Source organism: Harpia harpyja, chromosome 2 (assembly GCF_026419915.1).
Source record: "Harpia harpyja isolate bHarHar1 chromosome 2, bHarHar1 primary haplotype, whole genome shotgun sequence".
NCBI classification, from domain to species: domain Eukaryota; kingdom Metazoa; phylum Chordata; class Aves; order Accipitriformes; family Accipitridae; genus Harpia; species Harpia harpyja.
In genome coordinates, this window is record NC_068941.1 from 36358198 (window position 1) to 36379014 (window position 20817).

General features: G+C 38.7%; 1 protein-coding gene across 1 annotated transcript in view; it reads right to left on the bottom strand.

Moving 5' to 3' along the window:
- BMPR1B (bone morphogenetic protein receptor type 1B) overlaps positions 1-20817 on the bottom strand; it is a 259184-nt gene that overhangs the window by 186116 nt on the left and 52251 nt on the right. The window contains exon 2 of the mRNA XM_052776085.1: positions 20676-20746. The gene's annotated coding sequence lies outside the window, so the exon portion shown is untranslated. The remainder of the gene's footprint in view (positions 1-20675; positions 20747-20817) is intronic.

Genomic DNA, 20817 nt, shown 5'->3' on the forward strand with positions numbered 1-20817 from the left:
CCAAGCTGACAGCCTCTCATCCCTGAGCGGCTAGCGTCAAACTTGCTGGAAGCCTGTAATTCTAAAGCACAGGTATAGAGTATCGCTCACAAGCACCACATTTTATTGGTAGCCGTTACAGACCTACGCAATTCCTGATCACTATCTAAGCCCAGCCTATGTGCCCACTCTAACTATGGTCCCATGTACACCTATTCCTGAATATATTAAATATTCACACATATGACATTGGTAATTTGATCTTACATTAAAACATGGCTTTCAGGAGGTATTTGTAACAGAAATCACCTTTTCAGGGCTTTTAACTTCACAGGAGGTTTATTTTTATGCTTCTAGTCCATTAATACAGTGCCAAGGAACAATCTTGTGTTGCTTATATTAAAAGCTGTTAACTTTTCATCTGAAATCCATGTTTAAGATTCTTAAGCTATGAAGCAATAATAGGTATATTTGCAAAAATCCACAGTTCTCGCAGGCAAAACTGCCCCGCTGAGTCACCTATACTTCCCTTCTAACGTATCCTTTGTAAATATTTTGGGCCAGAGGCAGTATATCTGATTTTGGTGCAAACTATTATATACATAATTGGTATTAGTAACATCTCAGAAAGGGATATACAGGTTTCAACCTTCAGTGCTCGTTAGTAAGGGAACAAAACTAGTGCTAGGACATAAAACATCCCCTGATTTTGCATCATGCACAAACCTAACAGCCATCTACTTCACACACCTATTCCACCTTTACTAAAGTCTTTATCTTCACCTTTACACATTCTTGATAAGCATTAATTTGTCACAGGACATTGTTGGAAGGTTGTTGGATGAAATGTAAAGAGAATCTCTCAAATTTTATGCTGTCTGTAAGTAATAAACTTATTACTGCTCTTCTGATAGAGTTAGTCCATGACAACATTTTTGCTCAGTATTATTTTTGGCTTGGGTCACAGCATTACTTGTGTGCTGCTTTTTGTTTTTTATGTGCTTATTAGGATCATGAACTGAGAAGGAAAATAATTTCCTCAGCGGAAGCCTCCAAAATTGGAGAATGTCCTCAGAGTGAAAACTGCAGCTTTTATGAATCCTTCTTAAATTTAAGTCTTATGTTGGGTAAAGGAAAACAGAGGGATGAACTTGGCCACCACTTAGTTAAAAAATTAGTTCACAGATGTCAGTTCACCTCCCACCAGAAATCCCATTTCATCTGTTCATGTAGGGAAAGCAGGTGAATGACTGCAAGCTATAGCAACCCCTCATGCCTATTCTGAACAATGGCTAGAAAGGTAGCAAGAAGGCACGCTTTAGAGATCAGAAAAACTTACAGTCTGATGTGCAACCATTATGCCTGTGCAAATGCAAATGATTTATGGTAGCATTTGTTTTTCTTCCTTCAGCACCATCCCTCACTTACAGCAAAGTTCAGCTCTGCTGGAATGGAGCACAGATTTCCTGCTAGCTTCAACAGAAGGACCATCAGGCTATTAATGGTCTGGACAGAGGTTGTAATGGATACAGAAACTACTGTAACTTGCATAGGTGGAAGTATGATCGTCAGTAGCGACCAACAATTTCTGCCCCAGAAGATGGAGTGTTCTAGAAATCTTGAGAGAGTCTCTGATTCTGTGGTCCTTTCCCTTCCTTTTATTTTGCCCAATGTCCTTCAGATACAACTCTGCATGTGTTCAGATCTAACTGACAGCATCTTTACAAAACTTACGTTGCCATTTTGATATCAAAACTATCTATTTCTGGCTTTCTACAAAAATCTTGAATATTTATCGGGGAAAGTGAAGGTAAAATAGAACCTGTATATGTTCTATGCCAAAGAAAACAAGTCTTATGTGGGCTTCATAGATTTAGGAAATGGTTCAAGAACAGCTTATCTGAATGAAAATGGGATCTCTGTAATGCTGCTAAAGCCAGCAAGAATAGTTCTTGGGAGGAACCCTGTAACTTTGTCAGATTTATACCTACTGCATTTTAATTTTTAAATAATAACAAGCTTTGGTAGGTATTATAACCATCCCATACTCAGGAAAAACTCTACACTGGGACAATTTTATAACATTTTATTCTGCATACTATATCAGGCCTGTATCAGTATTTACACAGTAAGTTACTATGGGCTGATGCATTCATTGAACCAAGTGCCTTAGACTACATACTCCGTAAAAAAGCTTTTGTGCGCAGCACGCTTATTTTCTGTTTTCTTGGGCTTTCTTTTCCTTCATTTGTACATCTCCTGTCCTGACTATCAACGTGACAGGAAACCATGGCAGGAGGTACTATCAGTGCTACTAGTACTTACAGTAGTTCACGGGAAAATCTGGAATACTCAGAGAAATACAGAAACTACTCTTTTCTGTGTTTAACATGCTATGATTCAGAATAGTAAGCTGCTATATTGACACAAATTGTCCCAAGGATTATGAATGTTTGATTGTGGAACTAGCAAAGATGCTGCTGCTGCACTACCTAATGTGCAAGCATTACCAAAGCCCAAATACCTCTAGGTGTTTCTAGTGCACTAAATATCCTCCCCAACCTGGGACTCTTGAAAATGGAAGCAGAGAATTGTTAAAATTGCATGACTAGTTTCTGTTATAATCATTTTTCATTAAAGTCAGTTTTTGAAAAAGTAGGTTGTGGGTTGTGGGGTTTTTTTAATGAAACTTCGCTTAATCTCACAAAAAGCAGAATTTAAAAAGATTGCAAAACTCAGAAATATCTTATAATGAACAAATTTCTTCATGACTGAAAATACCAGCTGGATCATGCATGTTAGTAAATAAATTGTGAGTTTCTGGACAGGGGCCGTGGGTACACCAATCCATAACTGAAATACAAAACAAAAGCTAAATAAAAGTATAAGAAAAATCAGAACTGTTTCCAACTGTTACTCTTGTAATGCAGGTGCTCCTTTGCTTTCAATTTCTTCTCATCATTCTGCATATACTTTTTTGTTGTTCTGCAGTTAGGAAGGTATCACATTCACCATGGGAGGAATTTATTTTAGATTACTTGGTTCTCTGTTAACAGTCATTTTTAAATATCACAGCTCAGTCCTCGTGAAGTGAAGGGAATACCTCTCTAAATGCATATGTAATATGATTTAAAGTCTGTAGCAATTAAGAATTTATACTATCAACCCCCCCTATTTTCTACAGTACAACTGCCTCATTTTTATTGTTTAGTTGGGATGGATCAAGGAGATTCTGATGGTAAAGGGGTAATGACTTATTTTCAGGAGTGCAGGACCTGCTCCTTTTGTGCATCAGTGGACACAAGCACTGAGAGAATACAAAGACTGAAGCAGCATCAAGACCAAAAGGCAATGTTTGTCATGCAGTTCAGGCCAGCTTTCACCAAGCACTTGCCTTCCCCCTCCCAACCAGGACAATGCAACCTCTGTCAATGCTGACATTGAAGAATTTGGCTCCAAGTGAAAAGCTCTCTCACTTTTTTTTATGAAATAAAGGGTTTTGACACCTTTGCAGGATTGTAGAGGCTAAGGAACTCTGACTTTGCTGGGTTCTCATTGCTGCTTCTCCCATGCCGCTGGCAGGAATGTAATACAATAAAGACTACTGTGGATAGAAAGGAGCCAAGATAAACCCGACAGGACTGACCTGCCCCGGACTTGCAAGGTTCAGAGCTGTTCCACAAGCCAACAAAACACGAGTCATTACTGTCTCAAAACTGATGTAAGTCATTAGGCACAACTAAACTGACATGAAGGCAATGCTATGCAGGAAGCTTCTACTTTGAATGTCTGTCTCTCCCTGATACCACTGTAGAGCAAACATTGCACCACCAGGAAGAGGATTAAAATCTTGTAGTGTTTGTTTTTATTTCTTACAACACATTTCACTATTGCCTAGCTTCTACGTCCATTAACATTTAAGTCAATTAAGTCCTATATCGATCCCATGTTTTATTTTTGGTTGGTTGTGAGTTTTTTTCCAGTTTTTTGTTTTCGTACCCTTCCTTGAAGGACCTCTTATTTTTAACAGTACTTATTTGGACAGTTCAATGGCTTTCAAAGACAGCAGCAGCATTGTCTGTCTCCGCATGGCCACAGACAAAGCTTAACTATGTCTGACATTAAAAACCAATACAAGATTTAAAAACGCAGCTATGAATATTGTGAAGAACAGGAAGAAGCGCTAAAAGGAAGCAAGAAGCATTCCACTGGATTAAATGTCACTGTGGTATAGCTCTATGGTGTATAATATGATGATGAACATTAGGCATTCAAGGATGCAGATCCAGTAGGTCTAGTAAACTTTAAAACTTGAAGAAACACCAGTCTTGCTATACAAATTTGTCACTCAACCACTGAGGATACTGAACAGAATATTCTCTCCAAGGCCAACAGTTCATTTTTGCTGTCTCTGGAACCTTTATATTCAAGTTTCAAACCTCAACTTCAGTATTTTGTTAATATCCAGCTTCATAACTTTCTATTCTTTTCTCTTTGGATGTGTGCACCAGATACTTTGAAGACAGCACCCACACACTTGCTTTGAGAACTTCAGCTATTACAGCCATACAGGATCTACTGTTTCTTTGTTGGCTGTGAAATAAATAACCAGAACAAGAAATCTACATCTATCTTAACCAAGCTAATAACCAGAAAACATGCAGCTATGTTTGGGAGCTCATTAGCAAAAAGCACAGACACACAGACATTCCCTTACACAAAACCTCTTTCACCAGCATCAGATACAGAATACTTTCTGCATTTGTCACCTTTCAGGTCTGAGTTTCCAGCACACTCCTTGTTATAGGCAATTAGCCCCATGCCAAGGTTTGGTATATTTCGTAATAAATCCCTGACCACATTTGCTTCGGGCTTGGCAGCTCTGGAAAGGCTCTATTCATCAGGGCAGCAGCAAGCCACAGGACTCACCACACTGCACAACTCACTCGCAGAATTCCAGCACGCTACAGATTTCAACAAGCCATCCCCTCCTTCCTCCTCTCAAACAGCCTGACATATGACTGTGATTAAGTAGGGTATGAAAAAGCTCCAATCAATTTTTCTCTTTTTCTATCCCTCACCTCCCTCTTTCCACCTCTTTTCCCTTCAGACACCCCCGCAAGAAAACCCTCCCTTCTCTCCCAGCATTCCATGTTAGGTAGGAATCCATAATTTTTTTTTTTTGCCTGTATTTAAAACAGTAACCATCTGTTACTTGCAGGAAGGCTGTCTCTCCTTCTCAGGTTTCTTCAGCTTTGGAGCACTACCCTCATAGCAGAGCATAAGGCTAGCTCTAGGCTGGGAAAGCTCTCTGTGAGGCACCTGAGAACAACAGCAAAACCAACAGCAGCAGGAGCAACCACTGGCCACCAAGCCATCTGTTCACAGACAATGCAAACAGAAAAAAACTTACATATTTCCAGCATTCAGACAGCTAAAATGACAGAGAGAGCTGGGAAAGGCACCACGCAAGCACGCGAGCCACAGAGAGTATGAGTGGGAGAAGAGTTATCTCCATAGTACGCATACTGGATTTCTCTTCACACTGCACCGTGGGTCACGCTTGCTGGCAACACTGGGATAACCCATTTCTGGCATCCAAAAACCCATTCAGATGGGAGTGGAGCCCTGGGTAAAGAGGGCTTATCATGCTTATATCCTGGTTTCAGCTGGGATAGAGTTAACTGTCTTCCTAGTAGCTGGTACAGTGCTATGTTTTGAGTTCAGTATGAGAAGAATGTTGATAACACTGATGTTTTCAGTTGTTGCTAAGTAGTGTTTAGACTAAAGTCAAGGATTTTTCAGCTTCTCATGCCTAGCCAGCGAGAAAGCTGGAGGGGCACAAGAAGTTGGCACAGGACACAGCCAGGGCACCTGACCCAAAGTGGCCAACGGTGCATTCCATACCATGTGACGTCCCATTTAGTATAGGAACTGGGAAGGGGGGGCTGGGGTGGAATCGCCGCTCGGGGACTAGCTGGGTGTCGGTCAGTGGGTGGTGAGCAATTGCACTGCGCATCATTTGTACATTCCAATCCTTTCATTATCGCTGTTGTCATTTTATTAGTGTTATCATTATCGTTATTAGTTTCTTCTTCTCTGTTCTATTAAACCGTTCTTATCTCAACCCACGGGTTTTGCTTCTTTTCCCGATTTTGTCCCCCATCCCACTGGGTGGGGGGGAGTAAGTGAGCAGCTGCGTGGTGCTTAGTTGCTGGCTGGGGTTAAACCACGACAGCTTAGTAGCAACATTGCAACTAGGCCTCAAATGAGCTTTTCTTTTAACTAAGAAAGGGTGAAAAACCTCCGGTAACTCAGTATTATCTCATCTTTCATAGAAGGGAACCCCAACTGTTACACTAGTACATAGTTCAACTCAGGTTACCCGTACAACACCTTCTTGCAGTGCCAAAGCACCTTTGTATGTGCTTCAATCCTCCTTTCAGCTACAGGCACACATTCCCTTCATCTTCTTTCTCAGCAAGTCTTGCCCTTCCATTTAAGGAACTGACACAGAAATAACGGGGACACTGCAAAGCTGCAACACTTCCATTGTCCACTCTTGTCAGGCAAAAGATGGACAAAATGACATTTAGAGGGCAGAAGCTAAGCTCCAAAGAAGAGCTCTAGCTCAAGGCTACAGTCAAGAATCAAGAGACAGCATGCAAAAGGTCATGGTGTATTAGCAGGCCAGGTTTTCTGCAGGTATGATTTCTCCTGGAGTCCCTCCTTCCAGGATCCATCCTTGCCAGAGAACCTTCCCTCTGCCAGAAGGCTGTTCATGCCAAAGCCTGCATCCAAATTACAATCTCCCCTTTCAACATGATAAAGCGTAAAATCATGCTGCAGCTGACTACACCCAAAGGCAAAACCTAATGAGAAACTAAAAGAGAAATTAAACCAGGAGTTTATCTAATTACTTTCTTTGCCTTGTTAACCTACCCCTTACCTTGCCAAAACACTAACCTAAATACGCATCCTAATTTTATGTCATCACCTTGCTTGCCTGGAGCCACTGAATACCAGAATCCACAGTGAGATTTTGTCACCTTTTTTTTTTTTTCTTAATCCATTTTTTACTGAATCCAAGACTTTAAAAATAGCAGAACAACTGCCTGTGGCACAGTGAAGTCAAACAATACTCCTCATCAAACCATAGCAGCCACAGCATATATTTGATTCATCTAAAGACAAGTCAAACTTGCTTGAGACTTTTAAAGCTATGTAGCTTGTGCCTCATCTCCTTTCAAAAAGCTGAGTTCACCGACTGCTCAAGTACTGCCTGTTCGTGCATCCCAGCTGAGTTTCCTCCAATGAGGACACAGTTTCATTCACAACTTTTGGAGAACTCGATTACACAGCATCACATTGTGTTTCCAAGGTTTCTATTTACCTCAACACAAAGCACCTCTGTAATGGGATCAAAAGCTGGAAAAGCTGAAAGATTATTTAATAAAACAACAATGCTAAATTTACACATTACCTTGAAAGATCCTTCAGGAGTTCTTACACAGCGCTCTCCCGATCACTCCATGACTGTGTACACACAGCCCTGGTACAGAACAGCACTTAAGCATCCCCAAAAGCCCTTTGTGAGTACAGAGGTGGATATATGAAGTTCTACCCAGTTACTGAAGATATCCAGCACACACGGGCTGTTCCTTTGTTAATAAAAGCGAGAAAAACTGGAATTGGAGTTTCTGCAACTTGCTCTTCCCACCGACCATTAGTCTTGCTTCTAAATTTACTAAACCTTTCACAGACAGCAGAGCAGTGTAGATGTTTTACATGAGTATGAATGGTACCAGCCCTACTCAGAGGCAAAAAGCTTGACTCTCCCTGAATGTCCAATCCATCTGTTTTTACAAATACGTACACTTAACTTTAATCTAAGCACTATTTACAAAAATACATACAGACATAAAAGAGCATAATAAATTAATAGCTCACAAGAGGCAACAATGACTAATGACAGATCTTACTCTCCTTTCCAAAGCACTGGCCCAAGGGAACACAGCAGATAAAATTACCTAACTTGACTTTCTGTGTTTCTGCGTGATGTTTCCCAGCTGGAAGACATAAGCTTTCCTAAACAATTCAGGACTTTAACGTGACCTTACAGCCATCATCTTCTTTCATACAGCTAGAGGGATATGCTTGTTAGTTTATATAGGGTTTATCTTATCCATCAAATTCTCCTGCCTGAACGCTGATGTTGCCTACTTGTGGCTATACTGTCAATACAGCCTGCAAAAACCTCTCCAGTAATCTGACTCCTGGTCATGGGCAACAGTCAGTAATTACTAACTGTAAAAAGCACTTGTGAAAAACCCTTCACGGGTAATTACTGCATGAGTGAAATGGTTCAACCCAGATAAATATGTTCTATAAATTGTTTTAAATCCACACACTTGTCCTGTATTTCTTTTCTTTGATGACAATTGTCACCAGTGATTATTTGATGCGGCCAAATTTGTACAAATAAGTGATGACTCTTATGTGAGTCAGAGCTGCAAGTTCAGAGGTAAAACAAGACAATACTCCGAAATTCTTGATACTCCTGCGGCTGCATGTAAATGTCAACTCTTGAGAGCTTATTTTCAGTGTATTTATTTATGTAAACATAGTGGGTAGTGTTATAAAATTGAGAAGTGAAAGTGCTGTTTCTTCTCTAACCCAGATAAAACTGACTGGCATTCACCAGAGCTTTTCACCTCCCACATCTCGTGTTGCAGGGATCACTTACTGAAATCTGCATAGGCTTTTCTATTCACTTTATCCTGGACTGTAATGTGATTATACATGGAAGAACAGCATGTGTGCGTATGTACTTGCGATTGAAACATAACAATTATTTTCTCCTCTCACAATTTTCTCTTTTTTTGCCTCCCTAAATTACCTTTTCCAACACATTTCCCAGGTGATCACCTCTTCTCTTGGAGCTGAACTGTTTATTTTCATTATCCTGCATTTCTCTTCGACAAACTTTTACCAACCCCATGTCTACTAAAAGCCCACAAGTTGACTGAACTTTGAAAATATTAACAAATACCTAAAATGAAATTAAAACAAATGACACAACTTTTACCCCTTTGTTGATAAGATTTCCTCATGTGAGGTATTACTGCACCATCATCTGCTCTGAGGGTGCAATTCCACAAACATTTACTCCAATAAGTCCAGTAGTCCCTGTCTGCTAACAGATTTTATGACATTTCTGTCATTCACTATGCTCAGCTACCTGTTCCTGAGTGAGGTTCACCATGGCACCGGTTATGCTGAGAAAACAGAGAAGGATCGTGCCTGATAAATTCCCGTTTAAAAAATAGTATCATTCTATCTTATAGTATGACTCCTGTTTACGTTACATCATGGCAAGGAAGAGCACAAGTTTTGTGTGGGAGGAGAGGATGTGGGAAGGGAGAGGAGAAAGCAGCCTGTCGTGGAAAATCCTCTTTGCAACAAGAGGAAAAAAAAAAATCTCCTCAAATTATACCCTAACAACTACTAGCTTTCAGGTAACAGCGCAATTTACTTCAATATAGCTCAAATATTTAATAATATTAAATCATTCATATATTAATATTTAGGATGTAGCAATAATAATTGTAAGCTGCGGTTCACTGAGATGATAACTGTGGTTTCCGGGTGCTCAGTACCTAAAAAAGCAGCAAAAGCTCATGACAAAAAAACCAAAAAAAAAAAACAACAAAAAAAGCTGAACTGGTACCAAGCCATTCTGCTGATACAAATACATTTTAAAATTTTTTTTGAAAGTAATTTTATCTTGGTAGATTTTATGCCAGATCAGGTATCATCCTTCTTCCTGCAGCTGGTACGAGGCAACTATAAATACCTCATTGTGTGCTCCTGCCAGGCTGACAAAAACAAGAGCAAGTTCTCACATCTGACCTGGTTCAAATCCACATGGCTTGGCCACTCTGCAGCACACAGATGTAGTGACAAATATTGATGATCACAGCCTCACAGGGTAACAGGCACTGTTTGACTCTTCAAAACACCCAGGACTCAGGCACCAATATCTGGGATCAACACAATGACTTCCACAATATATTACAATGGGATTTACAGCTGCATTATTAATTTATTCTTATTTAAACATATGTAAATGAATAAAGTAATGTTTCTAATAATTACAGAAAATTTAAAAAAAAAAGTCTTATCACACACAATCAAAATCTTTTGGCAAATTTTAAAGTCTTAGATCTGATGGGAAACTTCCAATTTACTTCAGTGGGATATGGATTGGGCCTTTAATCTCCTGTCTGTAGCTGATTCAGCTCCAACTTAGACTTGACAAAATTCTGCCAACTTTACCATATCACTTCATAATAAACTGTGCTTTTCAACTGAAGCTAACTGAATGTTGGAGCTTTTGATGAGTACTTGCAATTACATTTTCATTTCCCTTCATCGACTACACACACAAGTGCTGTAAATCTCTATCATTTTAAATGAGGTCTTCAAGGATAATTTTGGCAGCCAAACAGGAGCATGCATCATGTTTGAAGTACTGTAGGATCCTTTTTTCTTTTCCTTTTTTTTTTTTTTTTTTTTTAAATCTTTTGGACTCTGATCTGAAAGTCTCAAACAAACTCACCTATCTCAGATGTCATTTTAATTGCAGCTTTTAACTACACATAGGTTAATGAAGGAAAACTGAGTAGAAAGTTCTTTGAGTATACATTCAGATGGAGAAGCTTTACTGAGAGAATTTATTTTGCGCAGCTGAACTTTGTATTAATGTGATACCTATAAATATTGTTAAATGCAACTGGGGAAAAAAGCCTTTAAAATAAACTGCATGGATTTCGGGGTGGGAGCTTGAAATTTTATTTGCTGCATATAAACATTTAAAATCCACATGTAATTTCATAATTCATGGTTTTACGGAAACAACTTCCCAAATCTCCATATCTGCCACCTCTTATTGTTTAAGGGGTTTCTAATTCTGTCAAAAATTCCCACAGTATGTGTGCATATATATATATATTTTCACAGAGCTAGAAATTCTCATAGGACTACCAGGTGATTTTATTTATTTATTTATTTATTTTGCTTTCAGCTATCAACAAATTTATTCTCTCCCAGTCAATATTGTGACCCTCAAAAAGGTGTTCTCCAGGTGGTCTTTATATGCAAAGCCTCACTGACAATATTTACATTTGTGAAAATGTTTTAAAAGCACAGAAGGATGGGCATGCAAAAAGGGAAGTGGAATTCCCATACTTCACAGCTATATGAAACAAAAAGGAACATCTACTCACCACCCTCAGGCTCTCTCCCACATGGTACCACATTTGCTAAGGTCCCTCCTTTTCCTTTGTAGCACTAGTGTTTAGTGCAATTCTTCATATGTCTATAAACATTAGAGATATACGTGGAATAACAGTATTCACAGGTTTCATGGTGTTTGTTGGTGTTTTAGGTACGTATACTTTATTTTGAGAAAATTTACATCACTGAAGAAATCTTAAGACTAAACCCAGTTTCTTTCAGCTTTGACAAAATAAGTGACACTTTCTGTTGTTGCGGCTTTGCAATATTCATCACATTTAGGTTTTTCTTCTTGTGAATGATATTTATAACAAACATACCTAGCCAAATGCAACTGGAAAGCGTTAAAGTAAAAAAAGTATGAGTCATCTATTACATCTGCTTTTCATAACAAAGAGCTGCAAAGACTATATTGAACATTCATTCCCATTTATCTAAGCCGATATTCCCAGAAGGGAAGCCCAACATCTAACCTCAAAAACTGCAAGGTGTCTTAGAGGCATAAAAAAGGAGATCAAAATGAAATAAGAAAACACATGCTACAGATAATGTACAGAAAATTAAATATGTAAATGAAATATTTCAGCATTAAAACTTACAGGAAGCAATTACATAAGTATTCAAGTATTTGATAACTATTTAAAATAAAATACCAATTTGAAGCTGAAGACATTTGAGGATTTTGATGTCTGATTATCAAGAAAGTTCTTTGTTAGAAGAAAGTGGTGAAACAGTGCATCTACATTAAAAACTCCACAAAAGACCTACGTGTCATACATATTGCTGCAAAAACTGAAAGGCAGAACTTTTTAATAACTGCAACTGCAAAATTATGTTTCTAGCATACAACCATGTAAACTAACAGAAAAAACATACAGTAACATATTAGAGGGGAACACTACCAGTGGTGCTCAGCCACCCACTGCCATCAATGGGTGCCTTTCTGCTGACCTTGGTGAGACATGGATGAGGACGTACCACGAGTAACCGCTTGCTGCACAAAGTTCTCCAACTTTGGAGGCAATCTTGAAACCTGCACTCAACAATTTAAAACACACATTTTCTGATGGGAAATGTAAATATGAAGGCATGCCGATTAGAGCAGAGAGCAATGAGAGCAGTGACTTGCACATCTGACCAAAGACAAAGGCTTGGAACTACAGTTTTAGACTGTGCTGGAAACTTGATGACCAGTATTAAAACATTGCAGAAGACCAGCAAAATAAGTTCATGCAGCAGTCTGACTTGAATACTCATAATAATTCCTCTCCTCAAGCCACTAAAATCTGTTCTCATCAGGGCTATATTTCTTCACTCAAGTTAAAAATCTAATTTTTCACTGAAGCTATGAATCTGGTATATTTTACAAAAACAATGACCATACAATGTTAAAAAAGTTATCTAGAATTCAGTGAAAAGATCTAAATACATTTTAAGATATTCCATAAAACCTCAAAACTCCTTAAATCAGTGTGAGTTCTCCAGACTGAAAGACTAAAATATATATTCTAACTTAGAAAGCAATTGATTCATTCACAAAATACTCATGTCTACTTTATACTAGAAATTTTATGGAAATTGCCAGAAAGGTCTGGTATCTGAAAGAACCATTTACTACAATTTTTTATAATTCATGTCATCTTGACTTCCCAATCATACTATTCTACTTTGAGCAGGGCATGAAATTTTAAAAGCTTACATGAAGTTATAGTCCTAAATACTATTACCTTTATTGAAAAATTGGTGCTTGATTTTTGTAGACCTTTTGAAAAATCCAGAAATAGATATTTATATATTAACTCCAACAGCATTAGGCTTCAGATGCAGCTAAATAACTTACACCAGAAGGAAGACACTTGAATCTAAAACATGATACATTGCCTGATTAAGAATTAGTTATTTGATCCTAAAAACTTACATGGGAAATGTAAAAAGTCTGGTTGCTACTTAGCTGTATTTAAAAATCTTACAAAAAGTTTAAAAAAAGCTTTATACCTGCACTATAAAAAATAAATGTAAACACAGACATTATAAACAGAACAACCACACAAAAACCACTACGAGTCTCCCTTTTTTCCTCCCCTCAAAGTCGATACTTGTCTCAAAAACAGAAAACAAAGTACTGCTTACAAAAAGGCAAATACAGATTTATTTAAACAACACCTTAAAGAAGTAGGCTATAACTCACCTTTGACAGCACATTACAGCCGTGCTAAAGTTGTTTGTTTAATCTTTCCTAGTAAAAGAAGCAAAGACTAACTAACTAGCCAATAAAGCTCACTGCTCCCAGAAAGCGCAGTGTTTTTGAGAGCTGTTTGCCACCTGTAAATTGTATTGTTATTAGTCACCTATTTTTCAAAAAAATTGTAGCATCATACCACGCATTGTAGAAGACCAAAAAGCTGTGGGGCACTTAACTGCTGTCATTGTCAAATATTTATTTCCTCTTGGGTCATGCCAAAATAACTATCAGAGAACTGGTGAGAGTCATGACATATGTGAACTTCACCATTTCTACCCATCTTTTTATAGACTTGTATACAGGCTAATATTACAATCTTGATTTTAACATATTTGTATATGGTGCCCTTTACAACAGCATATTTGTATCCTGTCAGCAGTCGCCTCCTCAAGCTATTGAGCCAGGAAAAAAACCATATTAAAGCGGTATCCCTGTCTCTTCAGCATGAACAATCCATCAAGTCTCAGGATTAAAAACAAACAAACAAAAAAATCCCGTTCTCTATTCAGTCTCAGGATCAGTCTCTACTCCAGCAGTGTCTTAAACAAGCATGATTTTGTTCTTCATTCCTCAAGTCTGAACAACTGAGTTTTTTCCTGGAATTTAAACTAAATTAATAACTAACACCACCACCAATAAACCAACCCTCCCACCCTCCAGTTCCTTGGTATTACTCTTAAGGACAGTCATAAAGCCGCAAAGAAAGAGACAGAACACTCAGTGGCTTTTAAACAAATGCTACCACATTTTAAACATGTGCATGTTTGCAAAAGCTCTAAGCCTCTATTGCTCAAACCACTTGTGGTTTCTCAGCACTTCTTTTTTGAATGATTGTGTCTTTATAAAATAAACATGTTTGAGACTAAATTACTTGCGCGTCTGTTGGGAATAATTATAAAATTAGCTCGTTCTAATTTACACTTGCGGGTTTTAAAAACATAACCAAATAGCATAGCGAGTCTCCTGGTGAAACCAAAGCCTGGTATGTCAAACATGGTTTAGATCATGCACATGGACTTTGATTTTCTCAGTGCAGCAGTCTGATCTCTACAGAAGCCTTAGTCCTTTGGTTTTGTCTCCTAATTCTCCAAATAAGTATTCCCATTTGTAGGTCTCCAGAGACATTCTTATTCATTCAACACACCAATAGGTTGTGCAATATATTATACAAATAATTCAATTCCAGACACAGAGCTGCGATTATCAAAATGTGGTATCTTCACGCATAGTTTCAGTAGTTTGCAATATGTTGTTCAGCCATAACACACAGAGTTTTGGCCGCTGAATATCTCAGTGTCCCAAATATGATGGAGGGATGTGCTACAGTTCCAATTACATTACCCAGAAACATATTTAAGGTCCAGCCAGCCCTATTCAGGAGAGCAACACATGTTTTATTTTAACTGTGTCCTTCAGTCCCACGGATTTTGGTGATCTAAATTATGGTTTTCCAGGAAGAGAAATTATCGCATTATCATAATGTTTCTATTGTACTACCCTGGCACAGCACATTACATTCTCGTGCATTAGGTAGTCATGACTGCAGATAATAATTTCCAGGGAACTGCAGTGATCAGCTTATTTCCAAAGTGTTTTCTGCTATTCTAATAGACAACACTGGTTGACGTAGTCAGTATTTTAATACTAATATGCCTGGATTCAGTTAAAATAGTCTCAGTCAGCAATAGGCAACTCTGGCAGATCAAAATCTTACTCAGCATCCTCCTCATTTGCTCTGGACATGTCACCTAACGCCTTTCCAGCAGTGAACTTGCAACTCCATGGATCCACAAGATCCGTGCATTTGTAATGAAAATTATTCATTTCATATGACAAAATAGGTTTGTTTCTACTCCCAGTGGCTAGAACAACTTCTGTTAGGCATCCTACAGCTTGTCTTTTTATCCAAGGCCAGGGGAGATGCAAATCGGACTTTCTGTACCAAGATAAGGTGGATTTAGTTTCTGTGTTTACATCCTGCTTTTGATCCCTCAAGGCTGCAAAGGTTACATTACCCTGCCGTCACCACCACAACTTGTATTACCTTATTTTCATCTTTTCATAAATACCTGAACAAGTTTTTTTCTTTTAATCACATTGAAGCTAACACTTCAGTCAGCAACTTCTCCGTGCACAGTCTGTGGTTTCAGACTTGTTCCACGTTTCTCAAGCACTGTAAATTCTTCTTCCTCTATCTTGCATTTTTAAATAGTTCTTCTTCTCCCCCTACAATATAAACATATATCTCAACAGAATCTCATTCCCAATCTGCCCCAAACTTCAGTCCTGCCAGGTCTAGTAATAAATCATACCATCAACCCCTTCTCTCCCTTTTCCTCCCCTACTGGGGCGGGGGGGGGGTGGGGGGGGTGGGGGGGAAGGCACTTAGTACACCACCACCACCCAATTGCCTACACCACCCAATTGCTTACGAGCTTTTTGTACTCCCTCACTGACTCCTGTCACCGCCTCCTCACAAGGTCAAATTAAACATTACTCTTCATATGAGTAGTGGTGATGAGAGAGTATTTGTGGATGGATAGGAAGGGAAAACCCTGGATTCAGTCTTCCTGGGCCATCTCCTGCCTTCCAGAATACTTCCTGCATCCCCACTTTGAGAATCTCTGTACTTGTTCTTGTTATGCATACACATACCTATATATGCATATATATGTGTGCATGTATATGTATATGTATATATATGAGTATACGTATATTCTATATACAGAAAATTTATACATGTGTATGTAGAACATATACACATATATGTATATTCTATATGTACATATAACATAGACACACCACACATTTAAGCGATGGTGCAGGGTGCAAAGCACCACAGCGTACACTGCCACTTCTTCACATCCTCCACGGCATATTTTTCCAGTGCATTCTTGGGAGTTGATTCATTCTCTAATCCAATATAAAAGTCAATAGTAAACATTGTTTTTAAAAGCCTGAACTACACGTGGGGTTTTTTTACCAGTGTGGTTTTCCAAGTGCACTTGAGTTTACCTTCTGGCTATTCTAAAGAATGAGTAACCTGTTCCACTCCATTCAGCAACATCCACTCGTCCCCCCACCTCCCTCTTCTGTCCTAATCGCCTTTTAGACACAAAAGAAAATCAGCCCCAATGTGAGAAAGGGGTGTATTTTAACCAAATACATTCCCCAGCATCTATATTTTATAGTAGTCACCTTTCCAAGCTGAAAATTGCTTACCAGTAATCTGAAATGGACTATTTTGTTAGAATATGAAACAGGAGAGATAACAAGATGTTCCCTTGCATAATTTTCTACACAAATCAGCCTTGCTCTGTTGATATTTGTTCTGCGTTATAACATGCAACTAAGTCATGCGTTGATAAACTGAAAGTCATGAGAGCAGTTACTGAAGGATAGTTCCGTCACAGAACATCGTACACTTCCCTGACTCAGTGACTCCACTGCCAGCTATACACAGTGCTAGAAACGTAAATGGCACTCCGTTCTCCTCCTTCAGTGGAAGGATCACAATAAATCTTTCCAACTGCAGTTACTGTCTGTTTCAGAGGCCTGGCTTTATATTTTGGCAATTAGATTACAATCAATTAGTGGAAATATCCAAAATAAATAAGTCAAGACAACGTCCAACTTCCTGGAAAGTTAACCTCCCCCAGCAAACCAAACATTTCAGCTGTATTAAAGCTCTGTTCATATTTAAGGAAAACAGCAACCTTATTTTCCTTGCTTCGTTTGTGATACAATGCTTATTCTTGCATTTTGTTTCCAAAAACATCATAAAGCAGGTCAAGCTCCTTTGAGGCAAATATTATTATTGGGGACAGCATTTACTTTCTGACACAGCTCTCTGTTCGGGGAGAAGACCGAGCAGAACACGTACATGCTCTGTCGTAAACCAGACAAGTATGAAGAATGCTGCTGCCCCAAGGGGTTCTTGATTTTAAAAAAGGGTCAAGGAATAAAGAATTAAGACACGCATGGGGAGGATTGTTGGGTTTGGACTTGAACTATGTTGTGATGAAAAAAAAATTACACCATTCATCATAACTGGGAGGGAAGACGTAGGAAAGCTGAAGGACGGTTTCTGGCCTTCCCCTCCCGAGGACCTGAGTTTTCCCAGCCTACGATGTTAACTCGGACCACCCCTGGGAGAAAGCAGAGCTGAACTGGCAGCCTGCTGGCATCCCCAGTTTTCAAAGCATTCGTCCTACACTCACACAGAATGTACAGACTAAAAATTTCAGTGTATAATACAGAAGCATATAATGTTGAAAATAAGGCTAAATTAATACTTAAGGGCAGTCTTTTCGGAGCAGGCTGTGGGTAGGAGACAGGGAACAGTTAACGTTTTTCTTCAAGAAGGCTGCAGCCATTGCAAGAGTATTTAAGCTGAAAAAGTAGTTATGATATGGGGAAGCATCAGAGCTCACAAATTATAATTTTCTTTTAGTGATACTGTTAACTGAGCCTGCCTGTATAGCTCAAGTTCCTCTCACAGCTACACATGAGCACCGATTCAACACAGCCAGAAACTGCATCTGCCACTGATTACATTTGGGAATTTCTGTCATTAAGTGCAATTCCTAAACCCTGCTGGGCACTGATAAACTTAAGTATGAACTCTGAGCTCTTCCACTCCCACAAAGAGCAAGCGAAGTAACAAAGAGCAAGCGAAGTGCTGCTGCTCTGTCTGTGCACCTGTGGGGAACCACACACCCACGAGACTTCAGACATACTGATTTTTTCTAAACAGAGAAAGAGTACAGCGAGTCAGATCTAGCCTATTACATACATCACTGAGCAAGGCTTACAGGATGCACAAGAAGCATGGAGCAATCTCTAAGGAGAAATAACTTCTGCCCAACGTTCAGAAAAAGCAAGAGCACACAATTTCACCAGAGGACCATGCTTTATACAGGCAACTGAGTCTTACAAGGATAGGAAGAAAATTATTTGCCTCTAACCAGCAAATTAACACAGTAGGTACAGTACTATTAAATATTTAAGGCTATTAGTTTAAATGAGTTCTCCAGTGCAGGGAAGAAGGGGAAAAAAGAAAGGGGAAAAAAAAAAAAAAATCAGACTCAATTAGATCCTAACCCAGTAAATTCTCATTTCCTTCAACATGGGTTTTGGCAGAATGAGATTAAGCTCAGGCCATATTAATTTATCTGTAAATTATTATTAATACATTTTCATGTATGTTAGCATAGCAGTTTTTCCCCCTGCATCTTTAGCAATCTAACACTGGGACACATTCCTTCACTAAGAGTCCGCGAGTCCTCCAACAGATGTACCATTTCAGCAGGAAAATTTTTCTCCTTTCATGATTGATTGAGAATTCATCCAACAGCGATTTAACCTTTGAGATTATACATGCTGAGTAAATTTAAAAAACAAAACAAAACAACAAAATGTGAACATTTGAAATGATGGCAATGGTGGGGCAGGGGGGTGGCGGGTAGAAGGACAGGAGCACCAGGTTACATTAGAAGGATTTTACTGAGCTCAAGGGAATTTTTTGTATTTATCAGTGGATAAGAGATCAAAGCTGAAGCCTAAATTCAGAAACCAGTCAAAGAATTTGAAAGAACATTTTTATACCAAAAATATTTTAAGTTGTATGTTTTGCAAAGCAAGAAGTCAATGTAACTCTTAATGTCTACCTACCTATACAATCATAAGGTTAGGAAGGCGATTATAGCTCTTTCTCATTCCCTGAAGTAGTAGGCTATAGTACAGTAAGCATCTGTAAATTGATAAAAACTGCATCCATACACAGTGGCATGATTATGCTGCTTTAAACTACTGCTCAAAAAAGTTGTATAATGCTTACAAATAAAACCTCAAAATCAGCTACATCTGCAGAAACACACAAATCTGACTTTTGGTGAATCTTCCAATTTCTCTTCAGGTTTGTTAGAATTTTGAGACTTTTTTTCTTTTACAAACTATTTAACTTTCAAGAAGTAGACTTATGCCTTGCTGTTCTTGATAATCTAAACTTTAACATACTAGCGGCACCTTCATACTACCATGCAGTTAAACACAATGCTGAGCAAGTCAAAAGTGGATCTGCAGATACAGTCACACAATAGGTAGTGATCAGCTTGTGTTCATTAAAACACATTACCACCCTCAGCTAGAGACTGCAGCCTCTGTCAGATGAGAAATGATAAATGACCATGTATGAATTCCAGTCCCTTTGAACAGAAATTGAAACAGGCTGGCGCTCCCTACCCGCATTGCACCGCACGAAGGACATACAGTCAATCTGCTGTGCGCGTGGTAACTGTTAAACCAGACCAACCCCATTCTTTGCAGTTGTCACATCAAACCTACCTACAAACACTTTTCAAAATTTGCCAAATGGAAGTAAGGAAAGACAGTGCTATGTTGATTTCTGCATCAAAAATTGCAATTAAGAGTTCAACACGAAGTTGCACACTATACCTTTAAGTGTTTCTTGCAGGTTTGAATTTAACACTCTGTAAAATTTATAAAACATCAGACACATTTTTAGCACAACATGAGGCAAAAGTCATTGGGGAAAACGTGCCTCTGAGAAGACTTCCAGAGTTTTATCCCCTTCTCCGTCTCCTACTTCTGCTTGTCAGAAGTAGGATAGGCATTTGCTGCTTAATTTTGAAGGTGTATCTCAATTAAAATAGGTCTCAAGACCCTTCTCTCCTCACATCAAACCTCTGCACTCTCATGTGACAATACAGAGCAATAAAGACAGCACCAAGCAAGTCTACACATTTTCTTTGAGAAGTGGCAAGGACAGAACTTTTTTAAGAGCTCTCACCAAGTGTGTGCAAGCGTGATGGAGTGAACTTGCACAGGCCAGTTCAGTGGCATATGAAGTATGTCACAAGTTCCAGTAGTGTAGAACAAATTGCTATCTACTTTGTCATGCCAATCTACAGGCACTTGCTTATCTTCAGAGCCTTTACTGATACCTGTGGCAGAATTCCACATTCCATTCCCAATACAAGTTATGTTATCTCATATTGAACTTACTACAAAGCACAGAACTTGGGGGGGGGGGGGGAACCCCAACCACAAAATAAACAAACCCTCCATTGACAAACTTTCTATGAGCTCATAATAATGAACAGTGTCTTATCTTTATCAACAGATGCTGTCTTACCTTTATCAAGAAAAGCTGAAATGTCCCTTTCTCCTATTCAGCTCCCAAGAACAAAAGAAATGAACTCCACCCTGTGGGCAAAGAACATTTTTTTAAATGATTAGTGATATTCTGAAGGAAGGTTTAAAGCATTGCAAAATAA